Raw genomic sequence first — 21,095 nt, forward strand, 5'->3', positions numbered from 1 at the left:
TCTGAGCAGATTCTCTTGTTGTGGTTGCCTCTACAATCTCTTTCTGAGTTTGACACTGTAGTCTATATGGTGAAATTGAGTACATGATGTTAAGGCTTGATAGCGATAAGTAAACTGAGAGGAAATAGATGTAGGCAGAAACAGTGAGTGATGGTTTCAGCAGTGCAGCTGCATTTGATTCCCCTAAACAAACTGAGAGTGACAGGATAGACGGACGTCAATATTGAGGGAAATTGTCATACACCTTTTAACAGCTGCCATTCCACAAAATACACCTTTATATATCATCAAAATATTTAGAATTCTTTTCCTGAAATTATGCTTCTGAATTTTATTTAGTCAGATTTTAACACAATGTCCTACTGTAACACAGACATTGCCTTTGATGGTGAAAAACTAGTATCTTTCATTTTCAGCACCAGGCCATCAAAACCCCTGCTGTGCAAACTATGGTGCTCAAAACCAACATTGAGTTGTTTTATTTATATTGTTTGAGTATCAGTAGATGATGCCAGCAGGAAAATTACTTCCAGAAAAATATTTTTATCCTCTGTTGGCATAATTTTTTCACCATAGCTAAGCCAGGAAAGGTTCTGCAGTGTGGTGGAGTAATCAATGAAAGTTGAAAAATTGCACTGATAGCAGATGTATACACAAGCTCATATCAATGGGAAGGGGACTTGGCCTCCCTTCCTTTTGTTCATTACATAATGCAGTTCTTCATCCAAAGGGTTGTCAAGCACTGCAAAAGGCTGCTCAGGGAAGTGGTGGAGTCACCATCCCTGGAGGTATTTAAAAGGTGTGTAGATGTGGCTCTTAAGGACATGGAACTAGTGCTGGTTTAATGCTTGGACTTAATGACCTTAGAGGTCTTTTCCAACCTAAATGACTCTATGATTCTCTCACATGCAGTTTGCTTCCAGGTCCTTACTTGCAAAGTACTGGGGGCCAGTAGCTTCTTCTGGGACTGCAGTGGGACTGCAAGTGATATTAATACAATGGCTGGAGTCTCCCTGTAAAGGGGAGAGCTACCTCCACAGGCCTGGTGATGTTTCAAAAATAAATCATTCCACAAAACTCTGGCAATAAGGAAAAAGACACTAATGAAAGTTGACTGCCATATCAGAAGTCACTTGTAAAAAATAATTCTGGACAAAAGCTGAAATTTCAGAGGGAAGTGTGTGAATTCAATTCTGAAATTAAGCAAAAAATATGAAACTTCCAGGTAAAAAGGTCTTTTGTCAAGCAGAGGTACTTCAAGGATTTCTGTGCAGGAACGCCTAAAATTTTTTTTTAAGCATTCAGTTTCTGGGTACTCCATTTTAGTTTCTGTGTCTGATTTGCAACGATGGTATTATCTCCTAAATAGCCCTAAGAAATTTTGAACATTAAAATCACCCAGGAGATAAACTTTCAAATGGATACTAAGATATTATAGTGGGTATATCTAAGCTAAAGACTATTCAGAGCAGGTTTGCAATGTGTGAACATCTCAAGTTAACAAGACCATGAGTTATGGGAGTGTTTTTGATGATAGAGAATTTTTTGTGGATGAACACTGCAAGCTTTGCTATATTGATTTATTCACATTGATCAGCACCTTTAGAAATAATTTTCACTTGCTTATCACAGGAGATAAATCCATGATACAATATCAAGCCTAATAATTCTCCACAACCTCGTAAGCAATTCATCCTTCAACAGAATCCCATTCCTTAATCTCTGAAGTCAATAACTGCATATGAACATGCCCAAGAACTTCAGATTGAGCCCTTTTAGACAATAGCATTATCAGTGTGGGAAAAGAAAGATGACTTAGTGAAAGAACACTGTATTAGGAGAGATATAGTTTTATTAACGTTTTCAAATGGAGATAAAATAAATATTTTTGATAAAATAGTACCTACATTCCATTCTTACAGAATGCAATTTTAGAAAAAAATGAAAGTCTTTACAAGGCCCCACTGACTGAGAAAAATACTACACTAATTTCTTTTGACAAGATTTTAATCAGAAGGGTGGTTTCATATGCATATATGATTTCTGTTTATTTACACTGTGATATACTATCAAGAGGTAATGCATTAAACATACAAACACACACAAACTTGTGATATATATAGTTTGTTCATATAAACTTTTATTAGATTGTTGTCCAAATATTTTACAGGGAAAATGAGGGGGAATGTGGGGTGGTAAGCACACTTGAAATAGATTCTGACTATTGCAGTGCAGATTCAGATGAGAGAATCATCTCTTGAGTTTAATAAATAAGTTTTTTAAGTTATTGTCATCTTTGCTGAGAAATAGCAAGGCAACAAACTGAGGTAGTTTTTTTGGAGACATTATCCACTCCTTCAAAATGGTGAAGGAAAATATATTCAATGAAAAGATTTTTCTGACGATTCTTTACGTCAAACAGCCACCAACAGATTCTTGACTCCTGCTTTTCCTGGACCAGTGCTCATAAAAAACGCTGCCTCTAGCTTCCTTGGGAATCCTGTATCATTTTGATGTGCCTACTCCAGAAGCTTTCCCACTTGCACTGCTTTTGTTGCTAATCCTTAACTTGCCCCTTGTGAAATATACTAAATGTGGGTAACTTGATCATTCATAAACACTTTTTTTTTTTCTTCCATAAACACAGTATTTGATTATTCCTGATTATTTCTTTTCTCCAAGAGGGGTTTCCTAGGCAGTTAACTCTTAGGCGTCCTTGCTAAGCAAGAGGTACATTAATTACCAACTGTTTAAATAACAAGCTTTGTTTGATATTTCCAATTTAAAATGCCTCTACTCTTTTCTTTCCCATAAACAGGATTATGGTTTTTCATTGTGGTATTCTAAAGGATGTAAATATAGGGTTTTATTCAGTCATTTAATCATCTTAATTACAAGGTTTACCATCGCAAGATTAAAAATGAATGGAAGTTTTCATCCAGATTTACATGTTTCCCTCAGAATTAATACTTTCAGCTGAGCTTTTTAAGGCTTTTATTCAAGGCTTTCAGTATGAGCTTAATGGAGAATGACGATTCCCATTGTTAGAATGAGCAGAGCTCTGATGCACACAGGGGAAGGCAGATGTGTGCTCCATCCTGCCTCAGAGGGATGCTGCTGTCTGGAGGGAGCACTGCCACATAATCTGTCTGCAGCATACAACATCTCTACAGATGTTAACTTTTTTATATCTCTTTCTAAAGGGCAAGGCTGATCTTACAAAGTTTGGAAACTGTACTGTAAGCTGCATCTTCTTTACCTCCCCTTTACTGTTATAAAACTGTACTTTGCTTGAGAAATGTTTCATCAAAGATGACCAATACCAGTGCCATGGGTTCACAGTCCTTCCCATCCATGTCTTGGAATATATCCATGGCTTGGATGTCTGCACAGTGTGTTGCTAAAGAGGCAAGCTTCTAAAATAAAATTCCTCCTACCATGGGCCAGAAATTTTTGTCGTATTCTTCTATTACCTACACAGTCCTCATATTAATTTGAGAAACTCACATGAAATAAAGTTTCTTTAAGTTGTTCTGAGCTCCTATTTGTGGTACTTTGCACATACACAGAAATCCACATTGGAAGTAAACACAAACCTATTCTTACTGTTCACGGTCTGCAAAAAGAATCTGAAAGCTGCATTTGAAGTAAAACTGCAACTTTGTACTGCAGCTTCATTACTAGTGAGAAACCAAGTCCAACTGAAGTGCAATATCTCTCTGGTTAGAACTCCTCTGGTTAGAACATTGCACAAATTATACATAGAAATAACAAGACAGGCTCTAAATTACCTCATTCAGATACAGAAGTGTTAGTAGACTTCTCCAGGCAAATTAGCTATGATAACAAGATTGTTATATTTGGGCTGGACTGTTCTCAGTATGCTCATTAGCTTGTTTACAGGCAATTGGTTCAGATATCTGCACGCAGGACATAGCAAATTTTGTTCTGAAGGGGTCCATGCACCCTCTGGCTCTCTGTTTACTCAGTGGATTTTGAGAATGCAGTTCACAGATGTCTGTCTCTATGTAGATGAAGGTCACAAGGTTATCTTAAGGTTGTGGATGAAGTCCCAGGATCCAGACGCCCAACACTGGCATTTCAGTGCACAACATCAGAGAATTTCTGTTCTTTATACAGATCTAGCCTTTACCAGTTTCTTCAAAATCACAGGAAGCCTTCAAGATCTTAGATTTCTGATGCTCCAGCTCTCTCTAGGCATGAATGGATGCTACTTCATCATGTTAACCTGTCAGTACAGGTGAGATTTGTTCCTGACCATGATTTATACTGTATTAAAAATTATTATGTAATAAACAATAAAGTAACATCCAGGTTCTTCTTTATTATATGGGGATTTTTTTAAATCTGACTTTGCAAATAAACTTTAGCATAGAAAGATTTTTTTTTTTTTTTTTTCCAGGAGTGGCCAATATGTTGGTGGAAGTGATATTTCTCCTTTTACCTTGAGATTAAGGAGGACTTTTTTGCTGGTACTTATCAAAACACTGGTCACTCACGTTTTACCAAAACAGCTGGACAGGTCATGCCTCCACCCATGGCTCTCCCATAAGCTAAACAGAACTTATTAATCAGTCAGTACCTTCAGTTAGCTTGTAGAAGTCAATATGTATGAAGCTGGTCATGGCAAGCAGAACATTCACATTCGCTGGAAACAATTATCATCTCCTCCTAACTGCTAGGCTTGCTGAGAAGGTAGAACTGTCCAACACTCCAATATGCTTCCTCTTCTAGTAGCAAAAGTGAGATTGAGATGTTTTGGGATTGGGGATTTTTGTTGTTGTTGTTGTTATTAGTTTTTTCCCTTAAAACTTCTATTCCTATTGTAATGGAAGCCAAATCCTAGTATCCTAGACTTCACCAACAGTTGACTTGTACTGGGGGGATCTATCTGGAGACTACAGAACACTCAACTCTGTTTTGCTTTTCTCATAATTCCATGTCATAGCTTGTTCTTCACTCATTTTAATTCCTAGTAGGAGCATGATGCTGGGTATCAGAAACAGGCCACCTAAGTAACAGTAGTAAAAACTAATTTCCTACTGCACAGGACAGACAGGCAGGTGAATTTAATAAACCCTTAAAATGTCACATATAAAAGACAAGATGACAATTTTCTTATCTCTTCTTTGTATGTTATAACTTATACATTATCTACACACAAAATGTTTTAAAACCTCTTTTTGAGAGCCATCTGTACCAAATGAATGAGTTAGACATCACAAGTTGAAGGGCTCCTGCATTTGCCTATTAGACTTTATTATACCCTTGTGATGATTTGTCTTCTATGGGTAATTTGAATAAACTTTAAATTTTGCTTTTCAATAATGGGAGAAGAAAAAGCCTTAGAAGACAGGTTCAGAGTCCCTTAAACTTTATATTCCTGTCCTAATTCTGGGTTAATTTCATAGGGTCATCTTATCTCTTCAGACATCACATCTTTGCCTGGAATAATCACAAAGATGTTTCACTCTTGCATTCCCTACTTTGTCACTTTTACTAGACTGCTTTTGAAACTTTCCTGTCTAGTAATGCTAATTCCCATGGGTGTTATCATTAAAGAGAATGTCATGGTCCCTGACATTGCTCAACATAGAAATCTGTGTTCTTTATTTGTGCAACTGATTGATGACTATGCTTGTAATTTTCACTATGCAATGAAGAAACACAATTAGCTTTTTTTCTTCTATGGTCTTTTCATTACTCAATACATGACCAGTAATTTTGCTGCTGACTCCCCTGAAGCACTTTTTAATGTTTCCTTCCTCAATCTTGTTGAAGGCTTTCATCTGAGGATATGAAATTTAAGAGTTTGGGAATTATAGAATTTTCTGTAGGGTACCATTTTAACAAGCTATATTTGCCAGAGAGGAGTTACTCCCAGTCTGTTGGCAATGTGTTGTTATTAGATTTTAATTGCATTTTAATGATCTGCATGTGCCTCAAATTCTAGACAATGTCTGTATAGTAGGTGTATGGGTAAATAAGTCTAGATTTTCTCTCTTTTTTTGTTTGGTTTTGGTGGGTTTGTTGTGTGGCTGTTGTTGGAGTTTTGGTGGGTTTTTCTGGGTTTTGAATTTTTTTTGTTTGGCTGGTTTGTTGGATTTTTTTTGTAATTTGAAAAGTAATAAATGAACAAAAAATTCATTACTTGTCCAGCTATAGTAAATTCTCCCAAGGAACTTTTAATTCAGCATTTAAAAAAAAACAAAAAAAAACCCACAAAATTTTCCAAATATTATCACTTTTGAAAAAAATCTTCCCCACCCTCTCAAAAATACTAGCAGTTCTTTCAAATAATACACTAACTACACTAGAAACTGCAAGTTAAATGTCCCTAGACCCACTGGATCATTTGTTAGAGCTGTTTGTCCCCTCAGGGACTACGAAAATGTAGTGAGAAGAAGATGGTTGACCTTGCCCAATTAAGGCAGCTCACGACAGTGGATGAAGGGGGCAGACCTGACAGGCTCTGCTTAAGGGATGTGTGCTGTAGTTTCACAGTCACACTATTGTCTACAAACATTACCCCAGCTGACAGTTCAGGAGAAACAAAGTGAAAGGAGATACCAAGAAAAGAGGGAGGAAGCATGGGAGATTAATTAGTTTTAAAAATGCATGGAGTGAATTGGCCCTCAGGCTCATGCACTATTGCCTCTCAGGCACCAGCTGTACATGACTATTTGTCTACAGCTTGACAAAAAGACAATGATGAAAAGTTTCTGTAGTGGGAAAGCTCCTCTTCCCTTGAGACAGGTTACTAGCCTGTTACTGATATGTCCCAACAAATTAAGCATAACTATCAGGAACCTCTTAGTCTAGGGATTAAACCAGACAGCATTGTCCTGCTAGGTTTAACAGAAATGGATGCTCCTGGTGTCACATCCACTTTTCCACAGCTGGTTCTGTAAAGGTACCAATTAAAGTGTTGCAAAAGTGCTTTCTGTGGCAATGGTTACACAGCTTCTAAAACAGCTGCAGCCCACAATTCATGGATTTAAGACTGATGTACCACACAGCAGTTACCATCTCAGAGGTGCAGGGCTCTCCCAAAACTGACCCGCTCATAAGTAACCTTCCCATCAGAATCCATTCACTGTGTAGATCTGATGTTTGACTAAGCTCATGCCTGGAAAAATGCCACTTCATAAACATGTCACTTAGCTAAATGTCAGAAAGCTCATTTTGTTTAAGATAGAAAATTCCTAATTAATCCTAATTACCTCTCCATATCACAGACAGGAATAGAGTGAGAATGCACATGTTAATCTGTGTAACTAAGAAGAAGCCAGAAATACAATGCTGATCAGACAGCTGAAACAAGAGGAAAAAGAAGGAGAAAGAAATGAGAAATTATCTATTTCTAAGGCTCTGGAGTCTAGATTTTTCTCTCCATTACCCTTGTGATAAAATCTTAAAGGATGCAAAAAAAAAAAAAAGGATGAAAACAGGGTAGTTTTCAGAAAATGCAATTCTTCCTGCACTAGGCATGATTAGCTGAATTCAATGGTGCAATGGTGATTCTGGTAGAGATGACTACTGTAAATGTTAGGAGACCAGTTTTAATTCAGAAGCAGAAGGCTCTGGACAGAACTGATCTCAGTTTTGTCAGGTTCCATTCATAAGTTTCCCTATATAATAAAGTCAGTTATTCCTTATTTCATAAGTACGAAAGTGAACTTACAACCATTTGAGGTGATGCAAAGCTTGATGAGACATACATTTTCACAGAGCCCAATTTAATCAGTTCAGGAAGATTTTTCCCAATAAATTAAGTGCTATTACAACAATTGTGGTAGGGATATCTAGTTTGCAGTTTTCTTTTTCAAAGGTGAAAGAAAGAATTGTTTAGAAATATCTATATATGTATGTGTTATGGGTTTCTTTCCTATCCTATACAATAATAACTGGCATGAAGGCAACTATAACTTAGCATTAAATATGTTAAAGACAATTGCTTGGATATTTCAAGGAGAAAATGACTGGACAAATATAAGTATATTATCATAGAGTTCAGATGGCAGTCTGATTACAGGCAGATCTGAACCCCTGTACAACAGCAAATGTGCACTCTATATCTTCTGACAACAAAAGATGTTTTCCAGAGCAATAATAGTGAAAAAGTGACTTTGTATGACCAAAAATTCCATCCTTTTTAACAATGTAATAATTAATACCACACTTAATTCTGATAATTTGATTGCCCACTTCTATCTCCTGTCTTCTCATGCTAGGTTTCAATACCGTTAAAATCTTTGCTGATGACTTCATTAGCCAGTTGATACAGTTCCTGTTGTGTTGATGCTACTGCCCCAGAGTGGAGAATCTGCCACCAGAAAATTTCACTTCATTTATTGGTTTATTGGAATTTGCATGCCATTTTCCTCTTTCAATAAGTGAGAAAATGGCCTATAGGAGACTGCAGGGATAAAAATTCAGGAGGAGGAAGGGCAAATGGAAAGAAGTATTTAGGTAATACTGATAAAGGATTTGTCTCAGCTTGGATTTTTCCACAAAGTCCTTTAGGAGTTTAACAAACTAGTTTAAATCCTGAAGAGTCTATTTTCAGCTCTACCAAATGCAAGAAGTAAGAAGCACTGCCTCTTTTACAGAAGATAATAGTGAATGATCTATAAAGAACATATCAAGGAAAGACTAAAATTGCAGTGATTTACAGTCCAGATCTTGTGACTTTACAAGATCCAGATCTTTTGTTGCCTAGAATGGGAGGAAAAACTTTCCAAATAATATTAAAATTGATAGCATGAAGAGCAGTCTTTTAATTGAAGCTTTCAGGTGCATAAAATATAGCTATGCACACACAGTGGATCGAATTTTCACAATTTTTGTAAGTCTAACTGTTTAGTATATCTAGCAAGTATATCCGATGGGAGAATGGTTGCCCTGGTAATTCGTCCTTGGACCTGCCCCACTGGGGTTCTTAGTCCTATATCTTGTTATGTCTCCCATGTGCTGGTGCAAAACAGGACACCCTTGTTAGAAATTGTTTTCCTTGAAAATAAAACCAAACAGAATTTCAAGAGTGTGACATAATGTGTGAGAAAGGGTAACTACCGTTCTAAAGTGTAAGAAAGTGCTAGAAACTATACATCTCTATATTAAAAATCTAGAAAGCTACAGATATATGAAAAGGCTAAAAATCTTCAGGCATCATGTCACAATTCATTCCTATTCCTAAATGAAAATGGATTTTGAAAAACAGTAAGACTTCTGAAAACTGTGCGTATCATCAGCACAAGAGAGAGCAGGACTGCCTGCTGTTTGCATTATTTTATTAATGTATTTCCTTTAAAATAAACAAAAATAACAGCACAGTTGGGCAAATACCTTCTTCCATGAGATATGTATATGTAATGTGACACATCATATGTCCGTATAATGTTTGACTTTTGTTGCTAAGAGTTTGAAGGGGGAATACATAGTCCTGGGATACTAGTCTAGGCTTAAAATAAGGCAACAGAAGGCTACATATTATCTCTAAATAACAATTATGTGACAAGTAGAAGATGGGTGGAAGAGGTTCAGTGGTTTTCCAGCAGAGCAAAACAATGTGCACAGGGATGCAACAGTGTAACTATATATAGAAACAGGTAGGAGTTACATTCTCAAACTTGTTACTTTAAATGGTTTATTGTTGCTGATGTTATTTGTGGTGATTTATTTGTACAACATGGTTGAACAGCAATATCAGCATTCTGGGACAGTTTGCTAACCTGACATGTTTCTTCCTCTTCATCTGCACTTTGAGTTATTTTTTAATTGAGGTGTAAAAAATCATCTGTCATCATCATTCTTAATACGTACAAATTTTCTTTTGTGGACTATAAAATTGGTTTTATGCTATTCTCTGAAGCATATGTTCACCAGTTCAGAAAAACGTAATGGACAATCCATTCCTTGGTACATTTAAGCCTAGAAAATATACCAAGAGGGAGCTGAGCACTAAAACTTTAGTATCTGGTGGATTATGAGGTTTATACTGCTATTTGGTTTTTTTTCATATTTGAAAATCATATTCAGAGGGAAGATGAGGGAATAGCTAACTGTCTCTGATGTTCATCCACAAAGGTCCTAAGGATTCTTTGGCTGTAATGTTTTGTGTGTGTTTTAGCATTTCTTGTAGCTATACAAAGACCTAGTGAAGAGAGGAACAAACATTAGAAATTAAAAGAATTATGTACTACTGGAGATATCCATTTGATATTGCTTGATTCAGGACTTCTGAGAAGTCACTTCCTTCCACCTTCTTCAGTTTTCTCAAATAAAAGTGATGATAATGGTTCTGCCCTTCATTTGAGACCTTACGATAATAAATACTATAGGACCAAAGAAGCAGGCCCAAAAGAAAGTTTCATCAATCATATTTTGCCATGGTCATGGTGGAATTCACCAAACACTGACCTGCAGATAGACCGAGCACAAGCCTTTATATTTATATTAAAACACTTAACATCAAGAGAATATAAAGCAGAGAAGCAGTGGTCTGTGTCTTAAGTTCAGGGTGTACAGTCACACAAGGGTAATTCTATGGACTCCAAGTACCCGGGTTTTGACAGTACAATTCCTATGACATCAACTGCATGTAAAGAGTGGTGAATTCTGCTGAAAAAAGTGTTTTGAAGTATAAACTAGAACTCTAGTTGCCTTTTATTTTCATTTCTATACCCAGAAGCCTGAATTTAGATCTTATTAAAGAAATCTTTCTACTACTATTAATTCTTCCTGGTATTAGGAATCAAGGTGGTTGAGGTATAAAGAGACTTAAATATAAAGAGATTTAAATTGCTTTCTTTCTTGTAAGTACAAGAAACTGAGCTGAAACATATATATAAACTCCTTGAGAGACTGATACTCTTGGTACTAGTATTTGTAGCCAAATTACAGAATTTGCTTGATAGAGCTTCTGCTGAATAAGGAAAGTTATACATTTTGCATCTCTCTGCTGAAAAAGATGTAAGATGGAGCAATATTCTATAAATTTGGATAATCATCATCCTAATATTACTTCTGGGGTTTTTTGTTTTGAAAAAAAACCTAGTTATTCCTTCAAAATGCATGATCTATTGGTATCATTGCAGTAGTCATAAAATGAAAACTCCATGTAAAGTAGTAGTCCCCTTGGGTGCAGGTTTCTGGGTTTCACTACAAGTGACATAGCTCTGGAGTAGGATTTTTCATTGTACTCACCAGTGCATCAAACTTAGAGGAGAAGTAGACCATGCTGAAGTAACTATCACTAGTGCCATTAAATTGTAGAGAAAATAAGGTGTCATAGCATGATCAGAGAGCAAGAGAAACAAAGTGCGAAAGGAAAAAGGAAAAAAAACCCTTCAAATTCTGTTGAATACTTTGTAGAGAAAATAATTTCCACATATATTCTATACATTGATGTTTTCCTAGCATTAAACAATATACTCTTTGTTTTCCAGGGCCACATTTTTCATATGAATATAAGTTGGTTAAGCATTACCACAGAACTCTTGTTCATTCAAATTATTAAGAAACAATCAACTTGTGTTGCTGTAGATTCAACACATTTCCATCATTAAAAATGTTCTAATAATAATAAGCTATGCAAATCATAGTTTACCAGTGACTTGTTCTGCATATTTGCCCTTGCCAAATCTTATATTTCCTGCAGATCAGTGGTTACAACTGCATGGGTTTGTTTTTAATTCTTAAAATGATCAGCAGTAGAGGACACAGAATTCCACATCTGGTCCTCTTGATCAGGCTTTGCAGTCAGTTTTAATTTCCTTCAATGCACAATAAGTTAATTTTGAGGTTATTCCAATTATTTTAATTAACATGTTCTTTTATAAAACATGAATTTGATTTCTAGATACATTACAGAAACTTTGCTCTCTTGGTCAGTAAAAAGAATGATAAAAATGAGTTAGAGTTAGATCTATTTTCTTCCAATATTGTTAATTATATCTCACTTTTTAAACTGGCTATTAATCAAGTCTCATATCACCCATTGAACTATTTCATCTAAGATTGAAACTGATGAATTTGTAATGATGTGCATCTTCCTGATTACCCTTTCTAATGATAGACCAAAATTAACTCTAATCCTTGTCTTTGGAAATTGCTAATTGTAGAATGATTTAGATTGGAAAAGACTCTTAAGATCATGGAATCCAGCAACCCTAAGTTCCATGGCTGTACATTGTCTAAATACCTGCAGGGTTTGTGATTCCAGCACTTCCCTGGAAAGCTTGTTCCAATGTTTTTGGTGATGTTTTTTCTAATACCCAATTCAAACTTCCCCTGGCACAACCTCAGGCCATTTCTTCTCACCTTTTCAGTTGTACCTTGAGAGAAGAGGCTCACCCTCACCTGGCTACAATCGTTCAGGTAGTTTTAGAGACTGAGAAGATCCCCCCGAGCCTCCTTTTCTCCAGGCTAAACACCCCCAGCTCCCTCAGCTGCTCCTCACAGGACTTGTGCTCCAGACCCTTCCCCAGCTCCGCTGCCCTTCTCTGGACACGCTCCAGCCCCTCAATGTCTTTCTGGCAGTGAGGGGCCCAGAACTGAACACAGGATTGGAGGTGTGGCCTCAGCAGTGCCGAGTACAGGGGGACGGTCACTGCCCTGGTCCTGCTGGCTGTAGATGTTCCAGTAGTTTCAATAGTGATTCTCTTGTATTAAAATTTACATTATTTAACTTTATTGTTCTTTACCACCTAATTTTTTTTCTACTTTTCATAACAAATAACATTATACAGTAGCATTTGGATTAACTGGTGTATCATAAATCATAGAACAACAATTTATATGGAGCATTCAGGAATTTTCTACATAAGTCTTTATTTCCATTCCTACCTAACAATATATGTATATCAATATCAGAGTGGTTGTTAAAAAACTCATATTTGCTTTAAAAAGATTTTTTAAACTTCCTATTTGTAGTTTGTCTGCCTTGTTGTCGGAATTTTCTACTTCCAGTGTTTTTCTTCCTTAAAAAAATTCTTTTAAACATTATCACATATTTATTTGTTTCTCACAACAGCTTTTTTTTCCATAAATTTCTGTAATTTAAGCATTTTCTTTATTTACATAAAAGAAAAATGTATATTTGATGGAATGTCTTTTAAGTATGCCTAAACATTTCTTTACATGAAAAGGTTACTGAGAATATAGTGTCTTAAAAATTACTTCAAAGTTTGTCAAGAAAAACAAATTGGTTTGTTTTGGTTTTGTTGTTGTTGGAGGTTTTTGGATTTTTTTGTTTTGTTTGATAAAGGAGGGCTTATAAACAGAGCTTGAGTTCTGCAAAAATATGTTATAATATACAATATATTATAATACAATATATTGTATATTTAATGGAATATTGAACACTGAATTTGTAGGCAATAAGATGATAATGAAGTGTTAAGAAATATCCAGTATTGATTTGTCAAGAACAAATCATATCAAATTTAATTTTATTTTTTTGAAAGTGTGAGTGACCTAAAGAAAAGAAAGGCATATTTAGCATTTGAGAATGACTCCTGCAAGAGGTTACAATTACTGCAGAGCACAGAATGAAAATCAAAAATGATCAGTGCATTGCTTGCAATGAATAACACAAAATTCAGCAAAATGCAGACTACTGTATTTATCAGAGATCAAATATGCAAATAGAATAAAAAGGAATAAGTGATTAAACAGCATTTTTCCTTAGAAAAATGTAATTACAAAAAATAACACAATTCTTAGTAGAATGGATAATTCAGCAGTAGAATTCTAGGACATCCTAAGAGAACTGCTGCCTATGGAGTAGAAGTGACTATTGTTCCACTTCTCAACAGTGTTGATATCCAGCTTTGGGTCCTACATTATAAGATGTAGAAAAGCAGTAGGGATGAAAATAACACAATTAAGCAAAGTATTCAAAATTAGGACTTCTGAAGAAAACTTGAAGAGATTTGGCTGATCCAGCCTTGCAAATGGAAGTTTAGTATACACAGGGATGATGGTCTCCCACTGTAACTGTAAAATTTTAATATTGCTCTTTAATAATGTGTTTTCAATACTTTCAATATGGTATTTGGTATAAGTAATAAACAGTATTAAAAAGAAGTTATAGGCAAATATTAAGGAAAACTGTCTAATTATCCAATCACTGGACATTCTTTAAGACTGGGCTGAGAATAAGACTGGTCCTGCCTGAGGGCAAAGGAAGAGCCTGAATAACCTGTGGTTTTGATAACAGTATTTTGACTCTTTCTGGAACAGGTTTCTTTTTTAATATGAAAATCATAACAATGTCAATCAAATACACATGATAATCGAATATATTTTCAAAACTGTATTTTTTGTTGTATGCTAGGTGGTCTCTTTAAAGAGTGCATGTATGAGAAAGACATTTCATCAGTCTTTGTATTTTTTAACGACTGGCTACATTTCATACATATTAAAGTACAAATGAGACTACATTGACCGCCTACAGTGGTAGCAATGATATAATAATTGTATCCTCCAGTACAAGATGAATCCTGACCGTGCATTTACCTTTTCTAGCATATTTTTAGTTATTAGCTGTGTGAATGCATATAAGAAAGAAAATATTTGGGGATTTATCACTGTAACTGAATCTGAAGAAAGACAAATATGTGATTGGTAGAATTGTGTTTCAGATAAGTGAGCAGTAGATACAGAGGACCCAGAGAAGGAAATAAGCAGTTTCATTGCTAACTGATAAATCAACAATATCTGTTTGTGGGTGTGTTCCAATGCAACAAACAAATTATGTTCATTAGATATTTTCTTGGAGGATTAATGAGCACTGAAAAAAAAAAAAAAAAGCAGCATAAAGAAATGCACCAAAATTATTTATCTGGTTGTGGCAGGAGGCCGGAGGATCAACCCGCTGTTACCATTCATTTTAGCTAAAAAGAAGCCTCTTTCCCTCTGAATGTGAAGCGTTCCCCATCATTAGAGAGCATTGCTACTGCACCCTTATTCTATGGCTAGTATACAGAATATCCAAACAGCAATTGTGAGGAAAATGTTGATAACTGGGCTTAAAATAAAATAAGGCTTCATATTTTCAGAAAGGGAGGTGTCAGCCTATATTTTTCCTGATAGTTTATTTCATTTAAAGAGAATAATTCTAAATGCTAAAGCAAAGCCATCTTGCAAATTTCATGGTTTATATCTATGTATGGTAAATTCAGCCTGTAATGTCATGTGTACTTTGTGCTTTTTTACCTATCAATTAAAAAAATAGGAAAAAAAACTTCTTCAAAGGTTCTAAAATTCCCAGATTATCTCAGATTTTGAGTGTCATCAGGCATCATTACCATTTATTCATCAAGTACTGCCATCTTGTGGAATTAAAGTAATGAAAGCAAATCCTAAATGGAGGAAGAGAAATACATTTTTCCAACAGGATTTCCCACTGCATCACAAAAAGAAGACTAAAACCAGACTTATTTCTTGTACAAACATCATAACTCCACAGAAACACAATTATGAATGGGTGGGTGTTTTGCATGCTTTGCATATTTTGTATGCTTTGCCCTTGAATAGGTAAAATTTAGTCATGTTATGGACTAAGACTATTAAGGTTTTCAGTGACTTTAACAGAGTTCATATGGAAACTTTCCTGTTATGTCTTCACTTGCACCCAAAATACCACTTAGCCAACAGGACTGGTGAAAAGGCTGCCCAGACACCTCATGTTAAAAGGTTGAAAGGAGTAATTTCTTAGGAGAAAAACCCTGAAGCAAATCTGGGAAACATTCGGGCAGTAAAAAACACAGGAGTGAATGTTTGGTGTTATCTGAGTGCTTCAGCACAGCTCTCTTTACAATACTTCAGGCATTATTTCATACTGACCCACAATGACAGAAAGACTTCTGCATTACCATAGTACTGACATTTTCTGCATCAGAATATCTCCAAAAGCACTAAGAAAAATGCTGATATGTCAGTATTCCAGCTTCATCCATTATGGGAAGCACATCACATTGTGACAGTTTAGGAATTAGTGTTGTTTAACAGAGAAAACAGAACTAAAAAAATCGTTTAAGAAATTATAGTAAGCAAGATTTCACACTATAAATTCATTCCGGCAGGAAATAGATGAACTCTTCTTACTATTTCATCACCAAGTGACCCAGATTTTCACCTACATAGCCTACTAAAAAAATGCTTAATAAAATACAGAAACAAATTGAACATTAGGAAGGCTTTCCAAATCATCTTCCGAAAAAAAGATAAAAATTTCCTTAGAGACATTCTTCTGTAAACAAGCCTGGTCATTCATAAAAGGAACTATCAATTTTGCAATTAACAAAATTACTTATATCATTTTTACACCAAGACTTTATATATTAGAGAATTTAGCAGCAGACAAGTTTTTCAGCCCACAAGACAAATGTGTGGATGCTAAAAGGCAGGAGCAGAGCAATTTTCCAGCTGCTGAAGCATTTTGTGAAGTTTTTCTTTCTCATGCTTTAGCTGAGAACCAGTGAAAGACAGTTTTGTAAACTAATTCTCTATCTCTGTACCTGGGCTTGTTTGCCAGCCTTGTTTTGGTACTCTGGAAAAAATATTTTGAATGGGTGTTAGAGAACCTCAGCCAATCCTTCTAGGGAGTGGCTGGTCAAGAGACCAATCATATCATGCTCTCTCAAGTACAAAGATATATAACCTAGCTCATAAATAATAAAATAATTCCTTTTCTCCTTGTATTTGGATTGTGTTTTTTGACCAGCCACCCCCTAGAGGGATTGGCTGAGGTTCTCTAATACCCATTCAAAATATTTTTTCCAGAAAATGTCAATTTACCACTGTTCTATAATACATAATTTCTCCATCTTTTTATTCTCTGTTCCTGTTTGTGTTGATGCAAAGTGCCTGTAGAAAACTTTATTTTGTGTTGGCAGTCAACTGTAATTTCTAGGAAGGGCTCTGCATCCTCTTTGTGATTTTGCCATTGGTGTCACATTAAAAATAAAATGGATGGGCATAAAAATAAAAAATAAACTCAGCACATATTATTAAAAACCAAGTTTCTGTATACTGCAGTATTTAGTTTTCTCTTTTGTCTTAAACTTATGTTTTCCCTACTGAAAGCAGGATTTTCCCTATTGTGTGCAGCATGGAAAAAACATTTACTAAGTTTTTTCTCAAAAGTAGATGACTTTAGAAGGTCCATATCTGAAGTAATTACTTTCTGATTTTAAAGTTCTGGTTTGGTTTATTTAGATTTTGATAGCACTGACTTTTAGCTCCAAAATCTCTTGAAGGTTATTATTATTTACCTGTCAGGCTTGAGATGCATCTCTGGAGTTCAGTATCCTATTGAAAAATAATGCAATGACAGTTGTATTTGTGTTTAGCCAAGTGACACTGGTTCTATAATCTTTTAACATAAATCATTATCACAAAATTCAGGCTTGAAGTTCAGTAAAAACTGCAGTGAAATGTGTACAAATAGACCTGGTGTCATCCATTTGGTCTTAGGCTTCTTCTGAAATTCTGAAAGTTCATTCAGCAGTTTACCATTTTGTAAGAGTAGGATTTCAGATAATATTTAAATGCCTCTCTTCTTGCAGTTTACATGCACTCCTGTGCTGAACTCCTGTGGGACTTGTGATATATGACTACATCCACTCTTGTTTTAGAATAGTTTACTGTGCATACACTTTAGATGACACACTTGTCTGCAGAGAGACAGCAATGTTTTAAATGTTGATTCTCCATTATTGTCTTTTTATTAGTTATTTTTTATGTCCTTGCAATTGTTTAGGTATTTCCTTACGCATGATACTGCCAGTAGAAAAACAAACTAGCAAAAGAAAACAAAACAAACCCCCAGGTTTTGTACTTGGAGAGCCTTTGCTAGCAATTGTGGTTTTTACAAACTCTAACTTGTAATTTTGCTGGCATGCAAAGTAGAAACAGTCAGAGTCCAAGAATGTGAACAGCAATGCATGTTTCATCCTCTACTATGGCTGCAAATTTAGAAGTGTGAAATATTTGTACAATGGATCAATATCAAGATACACTCATTTTTCCTTAATTGCAGTCATTCTGTGAACACCCTTTTGTAAAATCACTTCTGCAAGATCATCCATCTATTTCTGTCAGCTAAAATCTGTGGGGTCCCCAGATCCCAAGACAGCTGTAGTTGTTTCTCACTAGCCTACAACATTTTCCTGAGATATTTTCACTGAAGCCTAGCATAGTGTATGGACATGGCCCTCAACATTTTATTTAAGAGTCTGCTGAACTCATTAGCCAGATGTAACAGGAGAAAAAAATCATAAAGTGTCTAAGGGGGTTTTCACCCGCAAAGGAGACCAAGAATTCCAGATCAGTTCCAGATCTGAGCATTCAGATGCATTCTTCAGGTACTTTAAAGTGTATTCCTGGGGTTTTGCTTTTTAGAAATGAAAAATAGGAGCAATTCTTTCAATGTCAATGGACTGACAATGATCAAGAAGTAAACTGCTAACACTTTTTTCTGGACTTCAGTTTGGGCTCCTGGCTGGAATACAGATACTGTAGGTGTGCACAAAAAATAAAAAAACATTAGCCACAGCTTTATAGTATAAATGCTTTGAGTTTCAGATTTGGCAGGACTTCTGTTACTTTTATTTTCTCAGTACCCTATCCCAGTATGCATTCATCCATCACTACATTTTTAACAGCAAAAATAATTAGGAAAGTGACAAAATGACAGTATCCCCCTGGATTCAGCCCCGGCAAGGACTAAGTATTTTATTTCTTTAGAGGCACAAAAATTTATTGCCTGAAATCTGTTCCTTAGTATTAATTCTAATTATTAAATGAATAATTAATTGTAAGTGGTTTTAGGCTACAAATGGAGGAAATTCTCTTCTATGTGAACTGCCAGTGAACCCACACTGATAACTGTTTTGCCTTTGGTTTGGACTACTTTTAAACCAGAGCAATTAGTAAGACTGATTGCTTTCCATTCGAGTTGGTAACAGGTCTTCAGTTAAAGCCTATGCGTTTTCTTTGAAGTTGTGTATCCATCAATCGCTTTGTAGAATTTTATGCCATGAATCATTTTTTTTTCCAGATAAGACATTATGGCAAAATGTGGTAATAAAATTTTCAGAGATATACTTGGGGTTAATTAGTATTTTGCCTGAAACACAACAGAAGAGGGAAAATCTGAACCTCAGAGAAATCTCTGGGAGACCTTAATTCTTCAGAGTCCTGTGTAGCCACTCAGAATTACTAATAAATCTAAAAAAGATTTTAGCAAAAAGTCAATGTGTGCAGTTTAATTCCCCATTTTGAGGCAGTCTACCTCTCCTGTTAGCTATGTTCAGTCCTTTAACATAACATATTTATACTGATATATATATCAGTTTTTCAGGAGAAAATTTTCATCTGATTTCAAAACTAGAGCAAACTTCTTACAAACTGATTCAGAAGGTACTGCATCTTTATAACACTGCATGCACTCTTTGCTTATATTGGTTGAAAAAGCAGTCATTGTGCTTCTCTATTCCTTTCTCACCACCGTGTCAGGGGACAGTACAACATAAGGACAGAAAGAACAAATAAGCTGGAATTTCTAATGCTTTCTATAACGTTATAGTCAAAGTGCACTCCTGGCTAGGATGTAATATATTTCACACCTCTTGTACCAAGAACAGCTGTACTAATTCTTCTGCTATCATTAGAAGAAAAGCACACAGCAAAATTTAAATTTTGAGGCATTTCCTCTCACCGCTTTAACCCTTTCATCTTCAAACTAACTTTTTATCAAGAAAACATTTTGAGTGTCATGGGGATGAAAGTATGAGAGAACCAGACTAACATACTTGAAATTAGTCTTCCTCTTGCTGATGGAGCTGGGTAGTCACACAAAAATTTCAGTCTAAAACCTTGGAAATTATTATACCAATGGAGCAGTTTGCATCTTGGAGCAGTAGTGGGGACTTTACATTCCTGGACTAGCTTTGGCTTTTCTCATTTTGAAGCCAGGTTTTTGAAGACTATCCAGGGGGGAGATTACATAAGAAATACCCTTACAGCCAATGTGCCAGTTTAAGTAGAGAACAATATTTTTTTAAAGTGTGAAGGAGTAAAACAATAGAAGGTAAGTTCAAAAAGAGAACAATGTGTAAAGAAGTATACATAGGGTTAGGGGTTTAAAGTCAGGGTTGGTGGAACTCCACATGAATAATTCCCTGCAAGGAATATCCTGCTAAATCAGAATCTCATTAACTTTACCGATACTTCCAATGTTGAGGCATAAATAAATCTAGGTTTTTATTAAATCATGATATAATCTCATACAAAATAATAGGAAATAACTTTTTTTTCCTCAACTAGTTATTATGAGTATGAAGGGAAAAGTATATAATGTTCAGGTAAACAGAATAGATGATTTGTGGGATAAAAATAAGAACCAAGGGACTGGATTGAATTTCTATTTTTAAAAGTCACTGATTAGTTGGTAGCTTTGGTTTAAGGAATTATGCATTGATCAAAGGAATTTAGGCTGCAAAAAGGAAGAGTTAAGAAATTCTTCAGTGAAGCAGATGTAAAGGGTAGAACTATAAAGCAGTATTACCTACAAGGTAGGCTGAACGGTTATTAGAATCAAGGGATTTTAAAAATAGACATTCAGACTGAAACCTGTTTATACACACACACACTTGCAGAAGTCATCCATAGCTCCACAGGAATCATCTTGATATATTTCACTGCTAATGTGAACAAGTAAAGAAAATAATTCCTTGGATATTATTATTGGTTTGACCTGACAGACTAGAAAGGGAATTATCTAATATCTTATTGCTGTTTTCTGAGTCTGATTAATAATTTAATTATTTTGCCTGAACTAACTTTGTCTTCACAAGGAACTTGTGGATTCAACATTTATGTTATTTTCAAAATCGCAAGAAGAGAAAAAAAATATTCTTTTTAATTCTAAACCAAACAAATAAAAAGTTTTTAAAATCTTTAACTTTTTCGCCCATAGATTATTGAAATAAAGCTAATGAACATTTATTTAGTGTATCTTTTAATGTGACACAGTATTGTTTCTGTAATTACTTTCTCTTATT

The 21,095-nt window shown here is 35.3% G+C and overlaps 1 protein-coding gene across 6 annotated transcripts in view; it reads left to right on the plus strand.

The window, feature by feature from the left end:
• CNTN5 (contactin 5) overlaps positions 1–21,095 on the plus strand; it is a 618,861-nt gene that overhangs the window by 432,857 nt on the left and 164,909 nt on the right. The gene's annotated exons all lie outside the window — the stretch shown is intronic.

Source organism: Corvus hawaiiensis, chromosome 2 (assembly GCF_020740725.1).
Source record: "Corvus hawaiiensis isolate bCorHaw1 chromosome 2, bCorHaw1.pri.cur, whole genome shotgun sequence".
Lineage (NCBI taxonomy): Eukaryota > Metazoa > Chordata > Aves > Passeriformes > Corvidae > Corvus > Corvus hawaiiensis.